Source organism: Podarcis pityusensis, assembly GCF_964106645.2.
Source record: "Podarcis pityusensis genome assembly, contig: HAP1_SCAFFOLD_144, whole genome shotgun sequence".
In the NCBI taxonomy this organism is placed as follows: Eukaryota; Metazoa; Chordata; class Lepidosauria; order Squamata; family Lacertidae; genus Podarcis; species Podarcis pityusensis.
The window spans coordinates 99380-107683 of NW_028293456.1; the positions used below are offsets into that span (position 1 = coordinate 99380).

General features: G+C 42.0%; 1 long non-coding RNA gene across 1 annotated transcript; it reads right to left on the minus strand.

Annotated features, from left to right (window-relative positions):
- Positions 1-1510: 1510 nt before the first annotated feature.
- Positions 1511-6366, minus strand: LOC308468929. The gene is made up of 3 exons (XR_013981946.1): positions 5567-6366; positions 3434-3612; positions 1511-1624 (listed from the first exon to the last, which is right to left on the minus strand). It is a non-coding gene; the product is annotated as an uncharacterized lncRNA (long non-coding RNA).
- Positions 6367-8304: the final 1938 nt, after the last annotated feature.

Genomic DNA, 8304 nt, shown 5'->3' on the forward strand with positions numbered 1-8304 from the left:
GGGGCGGAGTCTTGTATTGCTGTTTCATCCAATGCCTAAGCCAATACTACTCACATGCTGTAACCAATAAAAGTTGTGGCCTAATTTTGCCCATTAACCTAAAATAATGTGTCTTTGTGTCGTCTTATCCTCCTATGTGGGTGGCGGGTCCTCGACTCACAACTGCAGTAATAGCCTCCCACCAGTACTGCAATGTACCAGGAAGGGAAGGGGCAAGGAAACAGTGAGGTTCAGGCTGCACAGATGCATCAACAGGAGCACCAGGTTGGCTCTGCTGGCACACCCAATCAGTCCCAACTTCAGCAGTGTCTTACCCCTCCAGGTACATGGCAGTGATGCTGCTTCCTGGATGATACCACTGCAGCTCTGCCCCACCAGGGGAATCTCTCTTGCAGGTTCTGATGGGAAGAGACAATCCTTCAGGTACTAGGGCCCTAAGCCATGGTCTTTAGAGATTAAAAGCAGCACTTTGAATTGCTAGGAAACATATTGGCAGCCAATGCTGATGGGCAAGGACTGGTATGATGTGAACAGAGTCTTTTGTCCCCGTTGACAGCCTAGCTACTATATTCTGAACAAGCTGACATTTTGGGGCCCTTCTCAAAGGCCACCTCGCATAAATCACAGAGAACTTGATCTACCTTCTGCCACTCCTTTCCCTCTGGCGTACTTTGGGTTCACAAGGAGCAACAATGAGACCCAATAAGCAATGGTGCTGTCAGGGCAGGACTTTGGGGGAGATGTCCAGGCCCCATTTAGCAAAATGAACAGAAGTGCCCAAAAATGCCACAGGGCTGGTATACCACTTTCTAAATTTTGTGAATTAATGGGATTCCTATCTAAAGACAGGGGCCCCGTAAAGCTATTAATTTCAGAGTCTAAAATTACCTAACTGCACTAGTGTCAATAGGCCAGACAGACCAATACTCCCATGTAAGCTAATTTTACAGCCTATGACATATCCCAAAATCCTTTGAAACTCACAGAGGTTCCTCAGCAGATAAATTGAAGTGGAAAGGATTCTCTAAGGTGGTAAATTTGAAAAGCACAACTCTAACCATTAGGATGCATTGATCTGTGCTTGAGCAAAATTATTCTCTGTCGCGCCCTATTGTCCAGTTTTAACAAAGGCTAAGACGTAAAATAGAAGTTCCCTAAACACTTTGCAATGTGGGCAAGCAGTTGCTTTCTGAAATGTAAATATGCATTAAGGAAGCTCCTACAGGCTTGTGCTAGGGATTTTTGATTTTTTTTTACTGCTTGCATTCTTTACATTTTTGCGTAAGTGCCAACAAAACTAAATGGTTTTTTTTTCTGTTTTCTTTAAGAGCAGCTTTGTAAATATAGCAATGGTATTGCTGATAAGAACTCTTCAGGAGAAAAACTGGTATGATTGATACTGAAAGAAGAGAAATTTCAGCTTCTTTTTCTAGGAAACAAAACTAATCCAAGGATTTAGAGCTTCAGCATATATTTAGTCTCTGTATATGTCACTTGAGAGTCTAGAGGCTTAAATGTTTATTTATTTTATTGAGAATGTAATGGAAAGATTCACAAACTCTTCTTTTTGCTATTGTACATAGAGTGTCCATTCTGCGTCACCCAAAATGAGGAAACGCAACACCTAAAAAGAGAAGAAATATGCCCCAAAATGCATTAAATTTGCATATGCTAATTTATAGGTACTGATGCACATTTAGAAACAATTAGTATAATTTAAACATAAATACAATACATCTTGCCATAATGGGGAAGACCATAACCAGATGAGCTATGTGCTGCTTAAGTGTTAACTGTTGATGGGAAAATTCAAGGTGCTTTATTTCCCTTCTTAAGATTTAAACCAAACTTGAACTGAAAAGCTCTTTATAGCAGACTTGGAACAGATAGCCCTTTATTTGTCCATGCTCTAGTGACCTCCCACCTGGACTACTGCAATGCACTCTACTTGGGGCTGCACTTGAAGGCAGCCCAGCAGTTGCAGTGAGGTCAAATTGAGGCTGCTAGGTTGGTGGGTGGGACAGTCTGATGGGTCAATGCATCAAAGGTCCTGAAAATGTTACACTGGCTGCAGTGAGCTACTGGGCTCAATTCAAGTTGTTATTACTAGCATACAGAGCTCTAAATGGCTTGGAATCCAAGTACCCAAAAGAGCCCTTCCCACAGTATTAATCACCTCAGTCCCTACGATCAGAAGGAGAGGCCCTGTTGATAGAGCTGCTGCTGCTGGGTGCTGCCTGGTTGGTGCTGACCCAGAGCGGGGTCTTCTTGGTGGTAGTTCCCTGCTTGTGGAATGCCCTTCCTGCCTTAGGTGCCATCTCTCTGGAAGCCTGGGGGCCCAAGCACCCACAAAATTCCCCATGAAGAGGCCAGGCACCCACAAATTTTGGTCCCTGGCACCCACAGTCCCTGGCACCCACGGTCGCGGGGCCAAGTTGGCACTCCTGCTTCCTAGTGAGATGCAGCTATCTTCCTCCTTATTAACATTCAGGTGGAATTTCAAAACATTCTTCCTTCAGCTTTACCTAGGCATTTGATGGCTGAAAGATACTATTCCTGGCAACCTTGAAATTATTAGCTATGAAGATATGTGGCTGTTTATAAATAGTTTTGGATGCTTTAAATATTTTATTTTTTAGTCTTAAAATTGTATTGTCTTGCCATTTTGTTGTTTGCCATCCTGGGCAACTCTGGAAGGTGCCACAAGAATGTTATAGAACAGAGCACAAGAGGTGGGGGGGGGACCCAATTTTAGCACTGCACAGGGCACCACTGAAATTTGCCCCAAATCTTCCGCTGACATGGATTATCCCCACATTTAATTGTCTGCACAGAGCTCTTGATAGATCTCAACTCTGTGATCATCATAGAAAATAGTATATTTAACCTATAGGGAAACCACCAGACCAGACCAGTGAGGAAACATTACTTTCTGGATTGTTCCACATACCCAGGCAGTAAAAGGAGTTCGGATGAGGCTGGGTTAACAATTTTGAACACACAAAATGATTCTGAGAAATAAAGCTTAAGGATAGAATCTCCTCTAAATCTTTTCGGAATCCCAAATCCTATTTACCGTAAATGAATCCCAGTCAGAAACAGAACAGTCCTTGCCGGTCATCTGCTCCTATTGCAGTGGGAAGGCCCAAGGCCTTGCACTGGTTTTTCAAATGAAATATCACTGAAGGACCTTGCCCAGCAGAAGGTCTTTATCTGGCTTCACAACAACTGGCATCTTTGTGTCAATGGGAATGATTTGGCTGTTGATGCCACTTGGCAGGGAGGGTAAGAGTAGTAAAACAGCACATTCTGCTACAGAAAAAGACTAATGCTCAGCTTTGTCTCTCCCCCCCCCCCTTTATATTTTGCTCCTCTGATGGGAGTAATTTGACTTCTGGCAGTTTGAAGAGACCCACTGCAAGTCATTACTTACACTTGACTTCTTTGATTTGCTTATCACCCTCAGTCGAAGCTCCCTTCTTCTACTCCTGACACAGAATTGATGCCAAATTTGGAACGGAGGAGCCAGCTGTTCTGAAGAGTGACACGCCAGTGAGATTTGCAAGCATTCAGATATACGGTAGAGAATTTTACACTAGCCCTCTCAAGAGGCTAAAGAGAAAGAAGAAGATCACAACTTTTAGTTAGACATCAGAATGGGACATTCCCTCCTCTGCCCCCCTAAAAACCTCTCTCTGAGAACAAATAGTCACTAGTTTGAAGTCAGTGGGACAAGGACTGTAACATTAAGCATGCTTAGCTTGAAAATAACTCCCACTGAAATCAATAGAACTTATTTTCAACTAAACATAATCAATAGAGCGTTTTACTTTTTTAAAATCCAAGGCGCCTGCACACACATACCTGATTCTTGGGAACTGTAGTTTACCCCTCACAAAGGTGCAATCAACAGCGCCCTTAACAAACTAGAGTTCCTAGGATTTTTTTGTGGGGCAATGTGCTTTAAAGGCACTTAAAATGTATGTTATGTATGCAGCCCAAGTCTGGCGATTACTGCATTAGCAGCTCAGTCATATATGTACCGTATGTTTATCCAGAGGCTAAAGTTCAATGAACTTACTCCCAGGGAAGTATTGTTAAGCTTTCAGTCCTTAGATATATGAGGGCTTCTATTCTGGTTCTTTTGATAACTGTAGATGTACCAAGAAATCTTGAAGATTGAGAAGAAGTAGAAAAAAGGACATAGATTAGATTTGACATGTTAGCATAGATTTTAGACACCAATATGAACTAAAGTTTTCTGTAACGTGAGTCCCAATTTTTGCACCAGTTAAATAGATGATTCTTTTCCATTTTACAGATCATTCCCTCCCCCCCAATCCATCATACCGGGATTTAGTTACTAAATTTTAGTCTTTGAAAACTATAATTAAATAATGGGACTCAACAAAGTTCAGTGGGGGTACCCCCTGTCCATGATGTCTGAACGTGTGTGTATCCCATCAGGTCTGCCCTCTGTGGTCCCAAGATGTTTTGCACAAATGACTTTATTTTTGTTGTAAGAAAATATGTTTTACTAGGCAGCTTTATGAGGTCTGACAAAATGCCTCATAAATAACCCAGCAGGAAATATGGGGTAAATAAAATCTTTACAACTTGATCATAAACCTTAGGAGTCTTTGGTTTCTTTACAAATGGAACAGGCAGGGTATTTCATTAAGGGAAAGGACATGCTCCTTAAAGCTCAAGAATTACAGATGCAATGCCTTTTTAACCTGCAATTCAGTCAAACAGGTTTGGTGGCAGTGGAAAATCTAAAAGGCCTGTACGGGCATCAAGGGTCATGCCCTGCACAAGTCTCCAAGTATTCAAGATTGGCGGCACGCAAGAATGGACACATAATCACTTATCTGCTCAGTCCTGAAAATGGATTGTAAGTTTCCAGGATCAGATGGTGGGATATGCTGAGAAATGCTTTTTCTGCATGTGCATGTTAGCAGCAGATTACAGAAGTGGATATAGTGGACAGAGGTACCCATAAAGCATTACCAGCCACACATGTAATATGCAAACGCCAAGACAAAACAGTTATATTCTATTGCTTGTAGATTTGCTTAATACATTTAAAGCTGATTTTGTCACTATCTACCTGTTATGGACGCGGGTGGTGCTGTGGGTTAAACCACAGAGCCTAGGGCTTGCCGATCAGAGCTCCCGTTGCTCAGTTCCTGCTCCTGCCAACCTAGCAGTTCAGAAGCATGTCAAAGTGCAAGCAGATAAGTAGGTAGGTACCGCTCCGGCAGGAAGGTAAACAGCATTTCCATGCACTGCTCTGGTTAGTCAGAAGCAGCTTAGTCATGCTGGCCACATGACCCGGAAGCTGTACGCCGGCTCCCTTGGCCAATAAAGCGAGATGAGTGCCGCAACCCCTAATTGTCAGGGGTCCCCCTTTATCTTTACCTTACCTATTAAGATTTTTTTTAATCTTGCCTAGCCACTACTATACAATGCACAAGGCAGCCCACAAATAAGAAAAGAAATAAATTTAATCCAACACAAAAGTGTTTTTTTTTAAAAAAATCTATTATTAATTTTACATACATACCCTGCACAGCTTCCCACTGAGATGCTCAATGCAGCCTCCATGGTTCTTTCTCATTTTCCAACATTACCATCGCAACATTATTGTGAAGTAGGTTAGACTACAAAGGGAGTGACCGGCCCAAGAGTCACACAGGCTGCAACACACTTTATTTACCCCAGATCACTTCTTTTCTCTTAATGGAAAAAAAAACAAACCCATTTGATATGGCATTGTGAATTACCTTCATCACTTTCTCCAAGCTGTGACAATTTTATTTTGCCTGTAGTATTTTTCTGTTTTCTAACTCTGTTCTTTTGAAACCCTAATAAAAATTACCTGGGAAGCAGAAGAAGAAGCCACAAGAACCTAGAAGTAGAGAAAGGGTAGGTAGATATGCAAAACCAGAATAGAGGTACTGCCTGGGTAAAAAGATGGTTAGGCTCTAGGGGGATTGGGAGAGAAATTGATAAAAGAGTCGATTCAACACTGGGGGGTGGAGGAGAGAGAGAGAGAGAGATCTGTTGAAGCAGTAGCAGAAGTTGATGTTAGGAACAGGGAAACTGCTAAGAGGCACTGCACAGACAGAAATAGTTGAAAAGGTGTATCAGACAGTGATTGTTGTCCCTCAGGTGCTCAAACAGGATTACAGTCAGGACACTGGAGAATAAAAAAAGGCATGTGACAGGAAGAAGACCACACTCCAGCTTCACAATTTGTGTCTACAACACAAGCACTTTGTTAAAACAATTTTTATTCTCCATTTCTTCTCTTTTCTCTCTCTCCGGCCACACTGCCCCAACTGTCACTTTTTCAGCATACTGATTCCCTTGGCAACAGTTGCCGAGGCCACCCAGAATGGTCTCACCCCCAGCTAGCGGCAGTTTTACTTATCCCTTGTTTTCCTCAGGCAACTTGCCTTATGAACTGTATTAAAACCAAAATAGAAATATGAAACAAATATCTCATCATGAAACTACACACACATCATCATCATCTGCCACAGGGTGAAGTTTCAAGTAAAATAGTATTGTGTGTTTCTTCCATTATTTGTTTATTATTACATTTATAGCTCTTGTTTCCTCCAAGCAGTTCTGTGTGGTATACGTAGTTCTCTGTCTCTTCATTATCCCCACAACAACCCTATGAGGTAGGTCAGACTGAGAAAAATGCAATAGATCTAGATGGCATGTGGACTTAGAAAATGCAAGAACTCAGTTTCCATTGGCTCTAGAATAAAGTGTCATGTGTAGGCAGCCAAACGGCTTTGGGAAATGGTGCACAGGGAGAGAGAGTTAAGCACCAACACACCTTGCCACTTCTCTGTTCAAACTTACTTTGTTTCTTTGAAACCATTTATATCCTACTCTCCCTCCCTAAGACAAACAGAGCGGCATACAGTTACAGTAAACATAACATTAAAAAAACCCCAGTAAAACTCACAGCAACCCAAATAACTCAAAAGCCTGGTCAGAATTAAAAGTTTTTTACTTTCTTCACAAGCAGTGAAAACTTCGAAATCCACAGATGGGTAATACCTTTATTAGCATCAACCAAAATGTCACAAAAACGTAGCAAGCTTGCAGGCAAGATGCTGCACAAAGCAGGGGTGAGAGGCATGAAGAAAAAAAAGTACTGTACAAATCCTGGGCTGCTGTAGCCATGCTTGTTGACTTGTGTCCCATCTGCGTTATACATTTAAAGCAGGATCATATCAATTTAAACAGCCAAGTATTTTTGCATTCAATCTCTCTTCCCAGAGAACTTTGAATCCATGGCCATTTAAAGTGGTATGATCCTGCTTAAAATGTATAGTGCAGATGGAGCCTCAGTTCCAAGATGGCAATTCAGTGAAGCAACTGTCTAGATCTCCTGAGGGAGGGAATTCCAGAGGAGGGAGGCTGCCACAGAAAAATCACATGTTGACACCTTATAAACAACTGAAGGGACAGCAAGAAGGGTCTCTGTGGAAGATCTCAAGTGTCAGGATTATAAGGAACAATCAGATAATCAGATAACCCGTTCCCAAATCATGTAGGGCTTCATAAGTCATAAACAGCACTTTGAATTGTGCTCAGTAACTTATAGGCAGCCAATGCAGTTGGTACAAAACTGTTGGTTTCTCACACCTGTGAGAAACCGAAAGCATCCTGAAGCTGCTCATCACAAAAATAAAAACAAATCATTTGGGGTATCACTACACATATTTGCACATAATACCTAGACCAGACATAGAACCAGGATACCTAAGTGACTGTCCAATGACAGATCATATGAGTCTGTATCCAATATCATCTAGAGAGGCCCTGTAGTAAGTCTCATGGGCATCTGAGGCTTGGCTACCCCATAGCCTTGAGATGTTTCTCTTACTCTCTTCTTGATGTTGTTTCAGACAAAGTTAATTTTTTTCTGTTCCAAGAGGCCTTTAGGATGCTTCCAGACTGTTGCTATTTGGGGATGGGATTCAATCACATACCTGCATTCAGGTATGCGCAATTATAGTTTATTAACCTACCTCACAAGATTGTTGTGAGGATAAACCATTTCTACCCCACTAGCTCTTTGGAGGAAGGGCAAGATAAAAAAAATGTAATGTGTAGACTGGGTCTGAGGTCAGATGCCTTGTGGTCGCACCCTCTGCTGCAGGGTATGCAACAAGTTATAAAAGATCTGCAAGGTGTGATTATTTCTCCAATAAGGAACTTTATCACTTGCAACCCAGTGCCCTAAAGGAACTCAGGCTTTGCGGCTCCCAATTTGTA